At 41.3% G+C, this 22392-nt stretch overlaps 1 protein-coding gene across 3 annotated transcripts in view; it reads right to left on the reverse strand.

The window, feature by feature from the left end:
- The window catches only part of NAALADL2 (N-acetylated alpha-linked acidic dipeptidase like 2), a 363340-nt gene that overhangs the window by 269215 nt on the left and 71733 nt on the right, over positions 1–22392 (reverse strand). For 2 of the 3 annotated variants that reach the window (XM_085854415.1, XM_085854417.1), the window contains exon 2: positions 6916–6999. The gene's annotated coding sequence lies outside the window, so the exon portion shown is untranslated. Of the gene's footprint in view, positions 1–851; positions 1068–6915; positions 7000–22392 lie in introns of those variants that run through there. The other variant, XM_085854419.1, reaches the window with a different exon arrangement.

The raw sequence follows: 22392 nt of genomic DNA on the forward strand, positions 1-22392 counted from the left end.
AGAGAGAGAGAGAGAGAGAGAGAGAGAGAGAGAGAGAGAGAGAGAGATAAATACAAGAGGGACAGCATCAGATGTTTCTAACTCGAGTTACGGTCGACAAGATCATTTTCAAAAGGGCACATGGCCTTCGATGTTTGACCAATTGAACCAAAAATTGAATCAGTTCATCTTTGTATTTCAATCGATACAGTACTTGTGCCAAGTTGAGTTGAAATCCCTTTACAGTGATTGACAAGTTATTCATCATCGTCATGTACCATTCTCAACACAGAGCGTTAGTTCGGCCAAAGACGTTTCTTGGCTAAGTTTATAATCCTGGACGGGTCGCCACTGCGACAGAAGAAGTCGGTGCAGGAATTTGGAACTTGGCAAGGGTGCCAGCGATAGCTAGCTGACTCTTCTCACAAATTGTTGCGGCAACAACATTATTTTCTATTGGAGGGCACATACCCTTTGACCCTTGACCTTTTGAACCCAGAATCTAGTCTCAATTCATCTTTGTATTCCAGTCCATAGTTGTGCCAGGTTTGACTGAAATCTCTGCAGCGGTTCACAAGTTATCGTGGTGTCAAAAAACAACAACGGACGGACGGACGACCCCAAAACAATGCCACCGGCCTTTTGTTGCGTTGGTGTAAAAATGTGAACGATTGTGCTGTGTGGTGGCTTCCGCCTTATAACACACAAAACACAGAATGCAAAAACAATGAATTACAAACACAGATAAAGGGAAAATTGTAAAATTATCAGAACTCAAGTCTTTCCTCATTTAACCAAATGAAGGGACTAATTTAGTACAAGATCAGGAATAACCAGAGCGTGGAGTTTAGTGTCTTATCTTACAGGTTTACCATAGTGCTGTCGATGTGGTCCTCACAGCAAGAATAAACCCTCAGACAAAAGTCAAGCTGTCCGTCACACACTGTTCAAGCATGATCACAGCACATCTGAGAGTAACTGGCTCCACTTGGAACCGAAATATGGCTGCAGTGCCACCCGTAACAATGTTGCAGCTTGTATCAGGAACCGGACGAGGAGCTGTCAGGTCTCGTAGCATGATCCGCACGGAAGAAAGCATCACAGAACAGCGGCAGCAGCGTTTAACACCACGGGCCCCTGCTTTTGAAGCTCTCCACCACGCCACACGCCCCGTTCCACGTCTCTCTTTCCCTTTCTATCCTCAAATTAAACCGCCAAGTCAAAGGCAGATTTTAACTGACCGGAACCGATCGAAGAGCTTCCTGATGACCTCGACACTCAGGTTCCCTTGCTGTGCAGGCCCACACATGCACTGGGCAGGGTAAGATCTCAAAATCACGTGAAGTGAATCACATGTCCATGTAAAATTTAATTTGTCAATCGGAAAATCAAGATTAAAGAAAGCACACAATGTACACTAACCCTAACCCTCCAGAACAATATGCAGAAAAGCTTGTCCAAAAAAAAAAAAAATCAAAAAAATAAACATCTTGGCATATCAGATTCCACTTAGACAATAACGCAATTATGACGTACAGTATGCATGAGCAGCAACTAACTTCGTTAAAGACACAACCACAACATGCTCGACCTTTGACATCTTTCTCCCTACGACGGTGTCATGCGTGATATAAAATTGTTTTTCAATACGATCATCTTAAACAGAAAGCCATAAATCGCTTTCCCCGAGACTGTTCAATCGCACTCTTCGCTTGAAGGTTTCAAATGCAGGAGGTGAACCATAATTTCATGTCATCGATTTCACCCATTCCGACCCACAATCTTTTATACCACCATTAACCCTAACTAACACCACCCTCTCACTTTCAGGTGACTGTGTGCTCTCTGGATGAGTGATACCTTATTACCCCGCGCGTGCGAAGCGAATGGTTCAGTTTGTCTGTCGATCTTAAAGACGTGAGTTTATGATCCAACAACAACTTAATTTTATTTTTTTATACTTTGTCGAGGCTCGTATAAGAGCTAACACACAGCATTTGACAAAAGGAGAAGGAAACAAGAGGGATGGGAGAGGGAAGCACAAAACATTAGGGAACAGAGACATGAGATCTGTGGAAGGGAGAGGGATGGGGAGGGGTAAATAGGGTATACGAGATGGACACTACAGGGACTTTCAGGAAGGAAAACAGGTAATTTAAAGGAGGTGGGTTTGGGGTGGATTAAAGGGGGTAAAAAAGATCCTGGTTTTAGATGGGGGACGACAAGAGGTGGTGGTGAACATCTGTTTTGAAGACCTGGATGGAAGAGTGGGATTGAAGAGAGTGTGGGAGTTTATTTCAAAGGTGGGAAAAAAGAGAAATGAAAGAGTGAAGGTGAGCAGTGATTTGTCATTTTGGTTAGTTTTACCAGAAGAGGGGGTTGCTGGCGAACCTTGAGTGCCCTGCGAAAATATGGGGGGGAGGGGACAGATCACAGACAGAGCAGGGAGGACAAGGCTGGAGAGGACTCGGTAGAAGACAGAAAGACCATCAACCTGCCTGCGGTGCGAGAGTGAAAGATCCAAAGACTCAGCCTCATCATTGGAGATACCAATGATCCTAAATGCCTCGGTTTCCACAACGTGAAGCCGAGAAAGGTGAGGCAGCAGCACCAGCTCAGGTGGAAGGGAAGTACTCCATCAGGATGCAGATGAAAGCTTTGCATGTGGTTAGAAGCTCAGGTATGCCAAGGAAGGACTTTGCACACCGGAGGATGCCCTGTCGGTGACTGGCATTGGAGGCCACCTTGGAAATGTGGCTTTCCCAGGCAAGATCATGGCAGATAGTGAGACCCAAAAACTTGAGACAGAACTTCTTCAAGAGGATTGTTCAGAAAGTAGATGGGGGAGGGGAGGGGGGGAGAGGGGGGGATGGGGTTCCAGATTGTCCTTTCGGAGAGACAAAGTGAGGATGTGAGATTTGTCAGAATTGAAAAACATGTTCCAAGTGTTGGACCAGCTTAGGATTTCACCCAGGTCGCAGAGAATGAAGAGGCTGCTGCTTGCCAATCAGAGGCACAGGGTTGAGTCATCAGCAAAGCGATAAAGAGGGTTTTCCAGAGAGTCAGCGAGATCATTGATTAAAACCAGAAAAAGAACAGTGCCCAGAACACTCCCTTGAGGAACTCCAGCTTGGACAAGAAAAGGGGATGAGATAATTCCATGAAGAGCCATGCATTGACTGCAAGAGGAGAGAAAGTCCATGAGCCATGAGTGTAGATTGCCTTGGATAACATAAGAAGAGAGTTTGGTGAGCAGTGCGGGATGCCAGACCGTACTGAAAGCTCGTGACATGTCTAGGGAGATCGATCTGTCTCATGTCTCGCACTGAGGATATCCATCCATTGTTGGGAGAGCAGAAAAGGGATTGAATGTTATATTTTGAATGCGAATCGGAACATGAATGAGAAAATGAACCTGCAGTTTAGCAGTACTTTGGCTCTGAGTTTTACAAATTGTACGGAATGTCATCCCAATCGTGCATGAGCAGAGAGGAGTGAGATCATTTTTTTTTTTTTTTACTCTGTCTGCCTGTCTGGCAGTCAAACAAAATAATTCCAACTAAGAAACCTGCTGTTTTTAAGGATGTCATAAAGGACACAAACAACAGTGACAAAACACGAATGTAATGTGTTCGATAGAGTGGTGAAAAAGACGCTGCATCAGCGGTGATAAACTTCGGGAAAAAAATGCTGCAACCTTTAAAATGTTTATTTTATATACCTGAACACTGTGGAACACAAATCACCTTTTTGACACTTTCAAAACCATTCCGTTTAGCAGTACTTAGACAAAATATAAGGGCATTTTCCGCCATCACGTCCAATCAAATTTGCCGCCAGCAGACCTTACCCATGTGCTTGTTTCTCAAGAATGCAAGGGGTCAGGTGGTTGATGAACTCTATTTGATAATGTATAGATGTTCAGAAAACCTTGACAATGATTTTTGGCATAAAAGAAACAAAGTATATCTCAAGAAGAAAAAAAAAAAAACATTGAAATGAAAAAAATATGTATTTATCGATTTGAAACTTGAAAATAATATCAACGTAAGTGAAAGTAAGATATTTCATTTTTGCATTGCCGAAGACAACAACTCTTAGAGGAATGTACGCGAGGCGATAGTTTGGCCATCAGTCATGAAATCCTCCCTTTGGATAAAAATTAAAAGGTTTAAAAAAAATTGCAGACATTAAAACAAAGCAAATTGCACATGCACGTTAGCCCGAAGAGCAAGGTCGATGGTGAAGTTAATTGGCCAAAAATACACATTGTATATACCTTGAGCCTGAGGCCAAGTGGATGGTTGGAAAAGCTATGTTTGCTGTTTCTACCTTCTGGCTTCGGCAGCAAAACAAAATCAGCTCAAAATGTAAGACTTCTGTTCTGTGACACAACAGAAGAAGTCGAGTACAGGAAGCAAAGTGAAGTGAAACCCCTTGTTCATATTACCCAACATCATCAGTAACATCAGAGTACAACATCAGTAACATTGGATTGACCAATCAGAGATTGGGAATAATCAGATTGGGACGACAGCTTCCATTCAAGGTAACATGGGCTACTACCCAAAAGGAACACTGTGCAATGGTCAAGTGGTGGTACAATCGTTTTTTTGTTTGTTTTTTTTTTTTTCCATCACACCAATTGTTTCCATACTGTCTTGGAAAGCCGTTTCACACTTTTTCCTCATCGAGACAAAGCGTTCGATTCAAAGGCAATTCAAAACAACCCATTTGTTGCAGTGTTAAAGTTGGAGGTAATCAAGATGGCAAGATCTAAAAATACATGTTCTTAAACGACAAAAAGATAGAAGCAAAGGTAGAAAGTCGAGAGAGAGACAGAGAGACGGAGAGACGGAGAGACGGAGAGACGGAGAGACGGAGAGACGGAGAGACGGAGAGACGGAGAGACGGAGAGACGGAGAGACGGAGAGACGGAGAGACGGAGAGACGGAGAGACGGAGAGACGGAGAGAGAGAGAGAGAGAGAGAGAGAGAGAGAGAGAGAGAGAGAGAGAGAGAGAGAGAGAGAGAGAGAGAGAGAGAGAGAGAGAGAGAGACAGACAAGAGTGTGGGAGTGAAATAAAAACTCGAAGAGAAGAAAGTCTCGGTGGTGTAACCGTTAGAATGTTTGCTCTGACTCGGGAAGGTCAGAAGTTTGAAGCCGACCCCTACCGAGTCATACAAAAGACTTCAAAAATGGTACGTGCTGCTTCCTTGGTTGACACATTTCAAAAGGTTAGAACACAGACAAACAACCATAGGCTGGTAACTATTGCAGAGACTCGATGGGCCTAATGGCTTCCTCCTGCATTGAAGTTCTTGTGAGGCAACTCACATTATTCTGAAAGAAGCAAAGCAAAGATAAATGGCTAAGGAGCTGATGTGGCTTACTCCAATCGTCTGCCGAGAATGGAAAGTTTGGTTTTATTTGACAAGCACAAATGCAACGGCACGTCAACAAGATGTTAAAAAGCCCTCTTGAGATTACTCATTTTTGCAACTCGGTTGAGTATAATTATTCATTTACCATAACCTAACCAACCCTCTACCTGTTTTATAGTTCATTACATTTCCAATGTTTTCGTGTTAGTCAGTGCGTCACATGTGCGCCCCGTCTGAAGTACGCCATTTGGCTGAGCTACAAGCAGAGACAAAAATCCAAAAAGGGAAACAAACGAAGCCACTTGTATTTTGATCCAAATTGAGAAAAGATGCGTGAGTGCATTTCAGATTTTCCAACGTGATACCAAACTGAAAACCAAACACGCATACAGCTCTGTGATGATGCCTTGTCACCCGTGCGATAACAAAGCTCGGGCATGAATAGGCCCTTTACATCAGGTCGAAGACTTAAGAACAACCTGCTGCAGAAGGTCAGAAACTTAAGGAACAACAACAACAACAAAAATTCACGATTGGAAAGGATTAAGTAGATGGTAATGTTCATGTTGGAATGCAAAAGGAAGAGGATAAAAAAAAACACTAGATGTGCGTGAATACATAAAGTCTAACACACACACACACACACACACACACACACACACACACACACACACACACACACACACACACACACACACACGTCTTGCTATCTGATACATCAAGCTGTAATGTCCAATGATACATCTTCCACCTGGGGCATGGCATTTGTGCCCGAGTGGTGCCACTGTGTCAGGTGTTCCTGTTGCAAAAGGAGCGGTGGGCCAGAAAATTTGAAAAGTGTGAGAGCCAGAAATGTGACATAAATACAATTTTCCGCGCTGTTGAAGCAGCTCAAAGATTTTTGTCCCCGGAGGGGAGAATGTGGGAAAATCTGGTGTGGCTTCATATTCAATAGGAAGAAGAAAGAAGAGGGGTTGGGGAGAGGAAATGAGTAGGTTGTTGTCAACAAACAAAGGGGCGGAGGGGGGTAGGTTGTTTTGAGCAAAGAGGGGAGGAAGGAGGCGGTTGTTGTGAGTCTTCCCCTCCCTCAAGAAGAGTGGGGGGGGGGAGGAGGTGGAGAAAGACGTTGTGAGCAGAGAGGGGGGTCTAGGCTGAGGTTGTTGCTAACAAGGAGATGGGGGTGGGGTAGGACAATATTATTGTGAGAAAAAATAAGAGGGGATAGATGGAGGAGGAAGAGGAGGTTGTTGCGAGCAAGGAGGGGTTAGGGAGGAGGTTGTAAAAGCAAAATTGGGTGTTGCGAGATGAAACATCTGACAGTTTTTGTTTTCATCTCAAGGATTTTAAAACATTTTCAAATTGCAAAGGACTGCAACAAAGGTTCAAATTCAGAAACCTTAATCATGGTCATAATGCATTGTGTTGATTGGTCATTTTCACTTTTATTGATTCATGAACTTGGAAATAATTAGTGAATGATTTTGGTTTTCCTCTTGAACATGGTGAAAGTCAGATTACTCAACTACCAAGAGAAACAAGAAAATAAACTTACCAAACTTCTAAAGTCCACCCTCGGTCTTCCACAAATCGGCCAATCCAAGGGTGTCCACATCTACAGTCTTGTCACCAGGAGAAACTACAAGAGACAGAAAAAGAAAAACTTATTGGAATAGACACTTCACCACATGATATTTTTGTTACAATTAAATATGAAGTTCTTATCAAAATAAAAAATTTTAACTTATGAAGATTCGCTTTGCTTCCAGGAACAAAACAAAAAAAGATAATGGTGATTGCTCTTTTATTTCGATGAGCAATGCTGGATATATCAGTGGATTTACAGGATCCCCCATCACTCAACACATCATCCACATAAAGAATTTCATTAAAAGTGATCACTACCGACACGAAAATATCTCTAAATATGCACATTATTTTGCATAAATTATTACACAGAAAATACAAATATATAAATGTATATGTAATATGTATACATAAATATCGAAACATGTGGAGTGTGACAAGCACTCCACCGATCCCATAACCGACGATTGTGGTCATCATTGGTTAGATATTTATCGGTATGCCATCATGATAAGGGCAAATAATCCCGAAACCTGGTTCGGTGTCCCCGTCTGATGTTTGACTGATGTTGACCAGATAATCTTTGTCCATTTGATGGAGTCCCTGGGCGGAGGCCTCTGTATTTGAGGCGACATTTTGGTGTTGGAATGTGAATGTATATATATATATATATATATATATATATATATATATATATATATATATATATATATATATATATATATATATATATATGACATATGCCTGGTGTTGGCTTAATCGTTAGGGTGGTGGGCTTGGGATCCTCAGATCCAGGGTTCAAATCCCCGCAGCTGTTGAATACCAGGTGGGGTTGACTCTGCCTGTCATCCTTCCGAGGTCGGCAAAATGAGTGCCAGCTCGTTGGTATCCTGTGTCGGAGTGGCGATCCATCCAGGATTGTACCCAATAGCCAAGGAGACTGTTTAAGCAGCACCAACGCTCTACACAGAGTATGGTCCCAATGGATGGATGGATATATGACATCACTTGCATAAAGCTTACAATAATACCAAGAATGGGACTGCGCATCCTGAAGCTCACCTGGATCAGGAGCAACAGTCACTCAAACCCCCAGCATATTCACATAGACCCTGATTTTTTTCATGCTGTGAACAAACTTTGGTACATCGTGGGTGATGAAGGTTGTGGCCAAGTTTCATCAAAATCGTGTGTTTGGTTCAAGCGATTATGATTGAAGTGTTAACAGACTTACTGACTCACTCACTGACTGACTGACTCATCTCCAGACACTGATCGATCGCATAAGCTCACCGGACTAAAGTCCAGGTGAGCTAATAATTGTTGAAAGAAGTTTTGAAATCTATACCATAAGAGATGCCCGTCCATGTGTCTGTGTCTGTGTCGCCATTTTTATCAGAGTTGGCCGAGCAGATCTTCGTCAAACTTTCAGAGGTTCATCAGTGAGTGTCGGGGAGGGTTTTTGGCAAAAAAACAATTTGGATTTAAAAAAAAAAATCAATCCATTGTACCCAAAACTTTTGCTGCTACATGAAAAGGTCATATTAAATGATTCTCGACCCCATTGCTTAGTGAGTGTTCAGAAGTGTTTTAAGCCTCCACAAAAAGCAAAAAATATAAAAAAAAAAAATAATAAAATTTGATTTCTTCAAAATGTCAACAGGATTAGGACAGCACCGGGGAACGCCGGGTTCCCCTGCGAGTGTATAAATCAAACAGCTATCAATGAATGAACGACGAATGTTGCAAACTTTGTTGTGAGATGAAAGACACACACGATCAACAGTGTGTGATGGACAAACACACACACACACACACACACACACACACACACACACACACACACACACACACACACACACACACACAGGTGGCTACTTTGAGACCTGGGTGGGGTCCGTTCCACCTTTTGAAACCCATAGATGGAGATAACCAAACACATACGCAAACACACACATGGTGTTTTGTTTTTTTCACTCTCGTTTTCCTGCAGGGTCTAAGACTCGTGAAGGAGCTGCAACACAAATCAAATTGCTCACACATTCAAACATACATGAAAAAACACCAAACTAGACTTCAGACAAACACAGCCACTGAACAAAAGGGAAGCGAGTGACCTCACTAACTTGCCAGAGGACCATGATTACCAGTGACGCCATCATGTGTTTTTTCTCCGCACTCAGCCGGGCAATTAAGGAGGAATTCCCTCATTCCCATGGATGCCAAACCAATGGGGCTTGTCCGTTCTTTATCCTATAAATGCTGAGTTTTCGGCAAGGAAGGAGCACGTTTATGTCTTTTTTTGCATGACTCGACCAGGGTTTCCACGAGTATCAAAAATAATGGGGAAATTTAACATTGAGCAACGCATATTTATTTATGACACGCACATTAAAATAAATTTACCGAAGAGACTTCAGAGAGCATTTCAGAGAAAATTCCCATCATCTCCTGAACCTGCTGATGATACACAAAAGGTGTAAGTGGGAAATATGAAAGATACTGGCTCATTACATCAATAAGGGTGTTCAAGACGCCGTGTTTGTGTTCGTGTCGAAGAGACGATTGAAGCTGTAACAAAAAAACCGCATGGAGAGAAGTCCATGCAAATCAACAAGACGACTCTCAGCTGAAAATGGAATCAATCGCATATGAATGTGACGAATACCGAAGGAAGACATTGGGCTCTTTCCGAACAAAATTCAGCTTTTCCAGGCACTTAATGCAAATGATCACAGAAGGCTGGATGGATTTTTAACCTGCTTTTCTGAAGCACTGGGAAATCAAAACCTCAGTATCGTGACATCATTTTCTCTGAGTACCATATCTACATCTCTGGAACGATGAATAAATAAGCGTGGTGTTGGCGTAACGTTTAACGTGACTGGCTTAAGCTCTTAGGGTCTTGAGTTTGAGCCCCTGTCGTGCTGGAAAATAACTCAAGGTGGGTTGACTCAGCCTGTCATCTTTCTGAGGTCAGCAAAATGAGTACCAGCTTACTGGAAACAGAAGGGCACTGGATCACGGGCACAGACACGCTCCCAGAAATGATGCAACCAGCAGCCACAGGCTGCATACGAAACAACATAAACGATATCTCACGCCACAAATTATCCTTCCAAACTCAAACGGTAATAAACATTAATGAAATGGGATACTGCACTGTAATCAAACCTGCAGCGCGCTGTCTCTGTCTCTGTCTCTGTCTCTGTCCTTGTCATAAGTTGGTGTCATGGATCCTACATGTATCCTATTTCATTATTTTTATTACAGTTCGAATAGATCTGGAAATTTGTGGATACCTTGTATGAATGAAAACCATCCGAATCAAATCAAATCTTGTCATTGAAAATTCTCAAAAGTTCTGATAAATATCACCAAGAAGTATAAGAGCGAATTGGAAAGCACAGATCGATTGATTCATGGTGACGGCAATATGGTCGACGTGGCCTTCGGTGAGGGAAAGCTCATGACGTCACACAGCCAGCGGATGAGACACCAGATTGATACCTTGCATATGGACTCCAGGTCGGTCCAGGTCCATCAGTCTGTGTGTCAATCCTTGTGAGTGGAATGGAGGTTAAAGATTGTGTTTTAAAAAATTCATCCTACTTTCTATCCAATATGGGTGTTGGGACAATAGTTATTATTGGTATCATTATTGATAAGCAAATGTTGCTAACTATACTCACAGTTATTTTAATTTACTGATTTCCTTTGAGTGACTTCCGGTCGTTGGTTTTGAGCACGAAGAGAAGATGGAAGTGTGGCTTGCTGGTGCTTTTGGCTCGGTGCTTAGTACGGTTCTGAAATGATGACTATACACAGTCCATGGAGGAAACCCATCTCCTGGTCCTTTGGCTATTCGGTATGAAACACAGACATAACACCCACCAGTATAAAGCGGTGTTATATGGGTTTTGACCACACGAAAAAGGGTCTGTGGGTTTTCAGAAACAAAATGGGTCAAACCCATAAAATCCGGGTCACTTGCCATGATATATATATATATATATATATATATATATATATATATATATATATATATATATATATATATATATATATATATCCATCCATTGGGACCATACTCTGTGCAGAGTGTTGATGCTGCCGAAGCAGTCTCTTTGGCTATTGCGTACAATCTTGGATGGGTCACCACTCCGACACAGGATACCAGCATTCTGGCAGTCATTTTGCTGACCTCGGAAGGATGACAGGCAGAGTCAACCCCACCTGGCATTAATTCAACAGCCAAGGGGGATTTGAACTCAGGATCCTGCGATTCCAAGCCCAACACCCGAACCATTATGCCAACACCAAGTTTGATTTAATCCCTTCAGCTGTTCTCAAATATCTCATTTTTACCTGACATGACCTTTGACCTTTGAACTCTTGACCACATCATCTAATCAATTTATATATGCGTCATGATACATATTTGATCCAAGTTTGATGAGGAACTCTTCAGCCGTTCTCAAATTATCCTGGGAAAGAAAACCTATCACGGGCTCTGACCTTTGACGCCACCTTCTAAATTGCAGTGATTCTGATTATTTCAGAATAAAATCAGTTGTTCCTGTCGGTTTCCTCTGCTGGGTAGTGTATTTCACAGGAAGAACTCAAACATGAGCACCAAGGAGCTTTGAAAAAAACCTCTGGGATAAAGTTGTGCAAAGGTACAGATCAGGAGATGGGTAGAAAAATATTTCAAAGGCCTTGAATATCCCTTGGAGCACAGTCAAGACAATCATTAAAACGTGGAAGGCGTATGGTACCACCAAGACCCTGCCGAGATCAGGCCGTCCCTCCGAATTGGTGACCAAGCAAGAAGGAGTCTCATCAGAGAGACCACCAAGAGGCCAATGACAACTTTGACAGAGCAACATGCCTTTATGGCATGGACTGGTCAATGTGTGCACATGACAACAATATCCCAAGCACTCCACAAGTCTGGCCTTTACAGTAGGGTGGCAAGAAGGAAGCCATTACTCAAAAAAGACCAACTTGAGTCCCATATGAGGTCAACAAAAACCACTTCGGAGATTCTGAAGTCATGTGGCAAAAAGTTTTATGGTCTGATGAAACCAACATGGAACTTTTTGGCCAAAATGCAAAACATTACATTTGGTGCAAACACAACACAGCACATCACCCAAACAGCACATGCACATATATATATATATATAATGAATGTGTCTTTCTCCCTCTCTCCCTCACACCCTGCCCTCCCCCTCTAGGTCTGTTCCTTATGTACAGCCACATCTGTAAAGCTACAAACTCCAAACTCAGGGTACAGATACAATTGTGTGTGGGAAGTAACATGGAGTGCGTGTTCATGGCATCAGAGGCTGTTTTGAGGCCAAAGTAACCAATATATACATTTTTTGGAAATAGGACAACCAATTAGTCTGAAATTAAAAAGACCGGATTTTTTTAGTGCAACAGAATTAACCGTATTAAAGTCCATGAAACAATTTAAATTGAAAGATTAACAAACTTTTCCTGTCACTGAGGACAGGTGTTTTTGCTGGTTAACAAATAAACGACCACATTTGTAAAGCCTATTACCAAATTCAAATACTATTTGCAACGTTGCAATTATTATCATGAATATTCCACCACAATTATCAGTTGATGGCTCTTATTTGAAACCTGAACCATCATTTTCAAACCTCTGCGATTTAACAAGCATGGAGATAAATTATCCGAAGAATAAAATCAACTCAAAACCTCACTCAAAGGACATTGCCATTCCACTGATGTCATTCCCATCATGGGGAAGAGAATATTACCATCAGTGGTTACCAATGCATCATGCTCCAACAGAGAGGTCCGTTTATAATCTTTCTTTCTGTCTATCGCAATTGACTGCAATTATCATTGGGAAACTATGACAGTAGAGGTCCCAGTGGTCAACACAACCCGGTGTTGTAACCAGAACAGGAATTTGGAATATAGCCAGGGTACCGGTACAAAATGGGCTGTCCTTTTAGAAAGGGAAAATTGCATCTATTTCGCATGTACAAGGGTGAGTTAAAACGTTTTCCCCTGACCAAGAAGAGAGACTCAACATATATATTTGTCCCTTAATCTATAATCTGTATTGTTTTCAACCAGTGTCACATTTCTCCCAGTGGTGGATTCATTTCCCGAATGCGATTCGAACAGAAATCATGTGTTTGACTCTGAAACGTTCTGAAAAGAGAAAAGCATTTTGACTTGCCCTCTTTTCTTGTGAATTTAAATTTTGAGGAAGGCCACCATATATATCTATATCTATATATATATATATATATATATATATATATATATATATATATATATATATATATATATATATATATGTAATACACAAAGTATTACTTTACAAGTCTGTAAGGGTACACTCATCCTAAAAACATATTTAGTGCAAAAACAACCCCCTTCGGGTGAAACTATGAAAATCCAGGATCACTGCTCACCTACACTGATTTGCTCCTCTTTTTCCCCACATGCGGAACCAACTCCCACATTATCCTCAATCTCATTCTTCCCTCCAGGTCTTCAAGACAGCTGTTCGCCACCATCTCAGTTCATCCCCAATCCAAAACCATGCCATTTCCTACCCTCGTTAATCCCATCTCATTCCTCATCCCTCTTCCTTCCAAATTTTCAGTTTTACCTTGTCAGCCATTGCCTACTGTTCTGTATTCATCATATCCACCATATGTGTCCTTTCTTACACCTCATTCCTTCCCACACCCATTGTTTGCCCAAGTCTTTCTCTACCTTGGCCTTCAACTCTGCTGGTGGTGCCCCCCCCCCAAAAAAAAATTCAATCCCGTGTTATGTATAATCGCTCACTGCTCCTCGTATCATATGTCCTTCAAACACTAGGTGTGAAGCTCTACATTGAGCAGTACCCACTACAAGTAAATATATAAAGCTTCATAGTAGACAAATATCTTTCAAAAATTACTGTTAGTTAAACTGTGAAAGGAAGATGAGAATATACATAACTTCAGTAAGGGTGACTTTACCAACAAGACGTTCAAAATTACTACGTGAACGCAGCACAATCCCGACGATCGTGCTGCCGAGTTACGCAGTGGTACATGGTCCTATGCCAAATTTGGAAGTGTACTTGTACGACTCAGTCATAACCATATCACGTTTATTCTGCTGTTTCCTTGAATGCAGGACATTAAGCCAGGATTTTCTCGATTCTCCCATTTTCTCACGTCTTTTAAGGCGTCCCATTGATTCTTCCCTGGATGGGAGCAAGAATTCATCTACAGGGGATAAAACCAAGATTAAGCTATGATCAGGGAGAGTCAGCCAAGGCACTTGGAACACCTGGGCGTTATATGCCAACATCAAACTAAAATAGATAACTCCCGAACTGGAATGTTTAAAATCGATCGAACATCCTGGATCTGGCAGAAATCAGTATTTTTATTATTTACTAGACGACCCGTGAACCCGTTGGGTTCCCGTTGTGACAGCGGTTGATGAAAAAAATCATTTCAAGAAAAACAAAAGATAGCTCCAGCCAACTATACCGCTGAGGTTGTTTGCATTGATCAAATACTCCCGAAGAGGACTTGACTGAATCGGGAATTGATTATTTAATAATTTTTTCGTTGCCCCATTTGAACGAAACTTGATACTGCACACCGCAGGAGAATGGTGAGTAAGGTGGGCTGAAAATTTTTGCACTATCATGTACCGTTTTGGTTGAATTTCGGGAACATACATACATATATACATACATAAATATATACAAGATGAGAGTTTTTGTAATATATAGATTTCTAATTTTTTTTCACAATTTTCTTTATTCATTCTAATTCTTGCTTTTTCTTCTCATTCATCAATTTTACTCTCTATTCCTCTCTTTCGTTATCTTTCTCTCAAAGGAGAAGTTAATTCTTGTAGAATTTTTTTTCTCTAAGGCTCACTTAGCTGTGCTCGGATGGGTTTGAGGGTTGGGGAGTAGCAGCTGAAACCCGAATCCGATCCAGGTTCATCCTGATGACTCCATCTTAACTCTTTACTTCTTCGGGTTCCTTCTTGGTCTTCCGTTTCATATTGTATCGAGAGAAACAGGTGACAATAAGGATGGAATTAATGTAGAGACTTATGTTGCGAAAGTAAAGAGAAGAAGAAGCCGCAGACCGAGGGAGGCGGCAGAGCAGATGAGCGTGATGTTAACAGAGCTTTGAAACAGCTCAATGGAGTCAGGACAGGTACCAGGGGATTGGAGATGAGTAAATGTAATACCACTATTTCATAATAATAAAAATAATCGAGAAGGGGAGTCAGATCGATCAGGGAGTGCGGGTCAGAAAACTACAGAGGACCTGTTAGTTGAAGTTCAGTTGTGGAGAAGATGTTGGAGATTGGACGGGGAACCGTTTAAATAAATTTAAACCAATTAAAGGCAGTCATCATGGATATTAAAAAGGGAGATCATGTTTAACAAATGTATTGGAGTTCTACGAGGCAGTTTCTGATTGGATGGATGAGGAAAGTACAACGGATGTAGTATAGAGCATTTAGACATTCGGAAGGAATTTGAGAATGTATCACATTGGACACCGATAGCCAAGGAGAAGGCTTGTGGAGCGACTGGTTGTAATGGCCAACTGGATTTGAAACCGGCTCGGTGATCGGAAGCAAAGAGTGGCTGTGAACAGGATGTCGGGCTGAGAGGTTACAAGTAAGAGGTTTCTCTCCTCTTACTTATGACCTATCGTACTATAGATGGGTACACAGAGATAGACAGAGAGACAGAGACAGAGTGAGTATACTCACTCTGAACTACCCTATTAGCCATCATTACCACATCCTGATCCAGGCTGAAAAATTGGCTGAGAATGAGAAGGATTCCAACCACTATTAAGCAAAGTTTCTCCAATGGTTTTGCCATCCCACTTTCCAAAACCATGCTGCTTGGGACCATTAAGGGGAAATTCAAAACATCATCAGAGGAAATTATGGACCAATATTATAAAGGATTTGATGTACAAGAAGCTCCTCAACTTGTCCTTCACAGCCCAAGACAAAGAGGTGTCATAAGCCAATTGCTGATGGGGCTCACTTGGCACCATTATGATCACGACGACGACGACGATCTGGACCCCTTCTTCCATTCCCATGACTGATTTACCTCCGCCCACCGAAGGTGGATGGAGGTTATGTTTTCACCCTTGTCTGTGTTCGTTTGTGAGACCATCTCATTATGTTGTGGACAGGTTGAGTATATGACAAGGACGAATTGATTACATTTTGGTGAAAATGTTGGATCCAGATACTATAATTTTTAGCTGATTTTTCACCATTGAGAGAACGGGCCAAAAACGATATATATCATGATATCTCAAAAAAGTTGTGGACTTATTTGGACAAAACATGGTGGACAGATTGGGTGTATGACAAGGATGAATCGATTGGATTTTGGTTAAGATCCGAATCTGGATCCAGGCGGAAGTACGCGCTCTACCAAGTGCTCTTCCACTCTTTTCTTGTATAGGTTGCTAGATTCTCCACCACTTCTCCCACATTCTTTAAGATTTTGTTAACCATTGCCTATCGTTTTAAATTCTTGGTAGTCACGATCTTGTTTGAAACAAAGTTGTGCAATTCAAAGTTCAGCTTCCATATTGCACTGCTGTTTGCACACAAACACACAAAAAAAATCTATGCAGGGACAAATCAGTTTCTGGCATGCAAGAGGGGTGCAGGTGCTAAATGTTTCACTTCAATTAACGAAAATGTGATCACACTATTTATTTTTACCACGCCGTTGACAATTGACATGCACCATACTGCCGCATGAAAATTCCGAGGGAGACGCACGGCCTCCAGGTACATAAAAAATGATAACCTGAAATAATGAATATATATATTAAACAAATAAATCTTAGTAATTCATCATAAAAAAGTGAATTATTATCCCCACTTTTACTTAAAAACAAACGGGAGGATATTGTAATTGGCTGTGTCTGTTCGTCCGTCACACTATCTCCTAAACGAAACGATTGTGTAGAAATTCATCAAACTTGGTACTTATGATCACATGGCAATAAGGTGCGAGAGCAGTATCATTTTTTATCCCGCTCGCTGCATAGGGTCAAATACCAAAAAAAATGCAATTACAAGCACATTTTGAAATATTTTTTCATGAAACTTTGTTTCTGAAATCAACATTGGGGGACACATGAAATATGTAATGATTTTGGGGATTTGAGACCTGGTTCATGCTCCAAGAGGTGGGGATTTAAGGTCACAGGGTTCAAAATGGGAAAAAACATTTAAAACTCAAAATTTGATATCGGGTCAATCCTGGTGGAAGTATTTTTTTGCCATCTTTTAACTTTAAAGGAATTAAGGGGAGAAGGGAAGAAGGCGAATGGCGAGTTCACGTGCTGTGGCTGTGTGGAGTTTGATTAAAGGTTCTATGAAACTAAACGTAGGGCAATACCCCCAAATCAGTTACTTGGTAGAATACTGATACTGAGGAGGAGTCAAAGTGGGGCAGAATCAGCAAAATGTTCCAATGAACCAATGATATAGCAAATACCTATTTTGGGGGGCAACCTCTCTCCCCCATAAACCCCCATAGACCCCGATTTTTTTTTTTTTTAAATGTCGTGAACAAACTTTGGTACATCATAGGTGATGAAGGCTGTGGTCAAGTTTCATTAGAATTGTGTGTGTAGTTTCTGAGAGGAAAGAAAATACCTGTTTTGGGGGGCAATACCCCCCCCCCCACACCATGGAGCCCCTTAGAGGCCAATTTTTTTTAATACTGTGAAAAAAACTTTAGTGCATACCAGGTGATAAAGGTTGTGGCCAAGTTTCAACAAAATTGTGTTTGCAGTTTCAGAGGAGAAACTGCAAGTGTTTATGGATGAATGTACGACACGCCATCCCGTAAGCTCCCCGGAACTACATTCCAGGTGAGTTAGAAATGGTTACTGGTGTGAAAGAACACCTTGATATTTACCAATGACGGAAATAGATGATTGCACCTTTAGTTATACGAGTGCTATGCAAATTGCCGTGGTGCTATTCACACTACTTTTTATTACGCAGTTGAAATGGACTTTCCACCGCACCAGTATGATTTTAAGCGGTTTGCCCCATCATTGGTACAATCTCAATTTTAAATGCATTTCATCATTGATTTAATTATCCAAAATTATACATTTTTAAGGTCTTTTTTTCACATCAAACTCGATCTTTTCTTTCTTCAGACCATGTATCCATGGAAAACACAAAATAAACAAGAAAAAATTGCAATTGGACATTGTCGGCCCTCACCAGGACTGGTATTGTGTGGTGTGTTGTGTGGGGTATTTTGTGTGGTGTTTGTGTACTGGTGTGTTATGTAATTAATAAGAGACATAATTAGAACTGCCTATTGAAAACTGATGGCAGCGATGACCGGGTACCAAGACGTCCCGCTTTGATGCAACCCCGCTTCGATCAGACACCTGACTCTGACCCAAGACATTTTTTGATTATTATTCAATTGAATTCAGAATGGGATTAAAATAAATTCAATTCAAATCAAATTGAAGACCGAATACCATAGGTACAGTCCTGCATTGGAGTAATCAGAAGCAACACAAAACAAGCAAAAATAAAAGATGAAGTCATCAGGAGGAACCTGGATAAGACTAGTTTCAGCTGCTACTCCTCCACCCTCAAACCCATCCAGGCACAGCTAAGTGAGCCTTATTTAAATAAATAAAAAACAAATCAAAAATTTAAATTATTCTGGCTGCCAGACCATGTGTCCAATCAAGGATAAAATTTAAAACAGGTATTCTCCATCACCACCAGATCACAATTGTGAAGTTTCACTTCGATTGATTAAGCCGTTCCAGAGAAAACGTTATTTAATATTTTCTTCAACCTAATATGGCTGCCAAACCATGTGACATTCCTTAACAACTTCGTGCACACATGCCTTGGGGAACATTTCTGTGAAGTTTCCCCTCGATCTGTCCAGCTGTTCTGGAGAAGAATGTTTTAGGGTAAATCAAATACGGCTGCCAAATCATGTGACCTATGACGTCACATGTTTGAACCTTTTGTTCCTCATGGATAGGTGGTCATATATGAAAAGTTTTTCTTACATCTGTTCAGCCATTTCATAGATTTTTGAAGGTTTAAAAAAAAAAAAACAATATGGATCACGTGACCGATGACATCATCAAAACAATTTTGTGGACCATTTTATCCTGAGATGACCCTCAAAATTTTTCATACTGATCGGATGTAGCGTTCTACATATGCAATTATAACATCATGACGAAGGCACTTATGATCATTAAAAAACACTCATTCCCTATGAGGAGTACTTGCTATGTGCCAAGTTTCAATTATTTCCTTGGTGCGGTTTCAGAGATACAGAGGTCCAAATTTTTCCCATCTATCTAACATGGCTGCCACATCACATGACTTTTGATGCCATAATTATCATTAAAACACGCTACATGAGTGGTCACACCTCTGGTGAAAAGTTTGTCTCAATCCGCCAAGTGGTTGCGGAGAAAAACACAAAAGTTCTGTGTGGACAAACAAACAAACAAACGAAATTGCTCGTTGAGCAAGGAATTGCCGGAATAACTTTGTCAAATGTCCATGATCTCTGAAAAAACAAAAACCTGGAAATCAATTTGGTTCTTATAAGTCGATAGTGCAACTGTTTAATGAGTTATAGCACTTAGTTTGGTCATGATCATAACTTGGAAGTGAATCGGACTTGAAATGGCGTTTTAATCGCAATTTGAAAGTGACCCGACCCCCCCTGATATTCGCTAAGAAGGGTGTTGGTGTGACATCCAAATGAGACATATGGTTGGATTCAGTATTGGAAGATGCACATTTTGGATTTGGTTTGAAGTCGATACGACCATTTTAGCAGACGTTATTGCGAAAATAAGAATTTCCGTTTTTTGGTAACCTTGACCTTTGACCTCGATTCACCAAAAACGACAAGTGTCTAAGTTGGACCATGGCCGACGTCTGTACCCAGTTTGGTCATGATCGCTGAAACGGTGTGGCTGCTACAGGGTAAACAAACACACAACCAAACAGACAGACAGACAGACAGACAGACAGACACACAAAGAATGACACACACAACCGACCAACATAATTTCCGAAATCCGAAGGATTCCAGCAATTAACAAACAGACCCAAATGCAATACCCTCTCCTTGGGCGAAGGTAATCAGAAGCTGCATTTCAAACGCGAAAAGGGAGACTTATTGAGACAGAGGAACAAAAAGAAGCATGATTAAGAAGAAACCGAGAGAAGAAGGCAAGAAGAAGAGCAAGTTTGTCAATGACCGATTTAAATGCATTTAGAGCACAGAACAGAGAAGCTCAGCAGAGATTTGTTCGTCAACAAACGATAATGAGAGGACATCAAGGGAGACAGACACAAATGGTCTCCAGCATTAGAGAAGGTGGCATTCAGCTCTGCACAGACAGTTATCTGGCTGGTGGGCCTGTAGCATAGAAATACATCTCATTAGTCAATTGCGATATGTTTTACAATTGTCTGCTCTGCCTTCCTCAACATCAGCAGACCAGCCGAACAGACGGAGAAATTCTCCAAGCTCGGTAGAAACTCTCATGATGCGTTTCAACCGGAACAAGGAGAAAAGATCTTACAGGTTCAGGTTTAAATTGTAGTCACTCAATTCTGTTCAAGATAAAGACCATGTGATCATCTTAAGAGAGCTGTGAATGTGTGTCACAAGAGAGCAACGTTTATCGCATGTTTGGAAACCAACTTGATGTGATCAGGGGCCACAAATCCAGATCATTATTGGAACACGCCACAGCAATATCATTAAAATATGGAAAGCAGAACAATGTCTGTGCTATGGGGGTGAAGGAGATGGGAGTGGAATGGGTGCAATTATTGTCAGGTGGGAAATAAAAAAAAGGAAAAAGAAAGAGATGAATTTCAGGAAGGAACATCACACGTGAGGCTTACTGGCATTTTGCACCACCATCCACGAACTGATTCCTTCGTTTGTGTACGGCATGTGGCTGATGGTTTGGAATCATTGCTCAGAGCTTAACTGTGCTACTGATAGGGTGCTTCCTGTAGGTTCAGATGGGAATTTAACCAGGGTGTCAGCAATACCTCACATTGTCATTGTCAAAAGACACCATGGGATCTCTCATTTCCACCAACTTATGCGAGCAGATGGGTCCCCCGCTATATATATATATATATATATATATATATACATCCGACGGAAGCATTCATTCATGCAACACCCGGCCTCATAAGCACCAATCTGACAGTCTATAGTCGGGCTGAAAATCAAACCCAGACTCGCATAGACGCCAACATTGAGAGAAGAAAAAGCGAAAGGCTGGAAAGGATCCATGGTGTGAGAGAGTGAAGAGGACCGAGGAGAGAGGGCCTGGGACATGGTGTGAGGGAGTGATGAGGACCGAGGGGAGAGGGCCTGGGAGTAGGGTGTCCCCCATCCTGGGGTAGAGAGATTTGGTAATTTTAACCATAAATTTGTACATTTTAAGACCCTCTTTTATGCAAAATTAAAGCAGAATAATCATGGTTTCCTGATTCGTTTAAATCGTTTTTTGTCTTGCATGTAACTCCTGAACATATTTACATTACATGACATTATTTTTATTTTTACACACATAATCGAGGCTCGTGGAAGAACTCGTACACATAGTGGATCAGGACGTAACGGACAAAAAGAGGACGCAAAACACAGAAGAAACAAGAAAAAGAGCAATCAGAGATTGCAGAGCCTCACCAGGGCTTGTTTTATGTGGTGTATTTTGTGAACTGGTGTGTTACGTAAATAATAAGACATAATTAGAACTGCCACTTTATAACTGCTGGCAGTGATTACCGATGCCATTTCAGCGAAGATTTTTGAATTTTTTTTTTTGGTTGTTTTAGTTAAAACAATATGGATGCCGAATCACGTGACCAATAACATCATCAAAAACATTTTTGTGGAACATTTTATCCCTAGATGACCCTCAAAAATGTTCATACTGATCGGATGTAGCGTTCTACATATGCAATTGTGATGTCATAATGAAGGAACCTCTGACGTCATAAAAAAAAAACACTTATTCCCCATGGGACCAGAGCCAAGTTTCAATCTGTCAATCTGACAAGCGGTTGCAGAGAAAAGGGAATAACAAAATGCAGAAACATACGTATGTTCTATGTACATATGTGACCGATTGTTTCACCTCACTTTTCGCTTAGTCAGCGCACGTTATAAGAACGGCACATGATGGAGCGCATCCCTCTGCCAGGCTGAACAGTTTACATTATGTATTCTACAGATACGCCGGACCTGCGGCTTTATCACACAACAAAATCTAACTGGCTTCTTCTTGTCACCAACTCAACCTGTCCATAAAGTTTCGCCCGAATC

Source organism: Eptatretus burgeri, chromosome 14, assembly GCF_056783735.1.
Source record: "Eptatretus burgeri isolate ZD-2024b chromosome 14, Ebu_testis_v1, whole genome shotgun sequence".
In the NCBI taxonomy this organism is placed as follows: domain Eukaryota; kingdom Metazoa; phylum Chordata; class Myxini; order Myxiniformes; family Myxinidae; genus Eptatretus; species Eptatretus burgeri.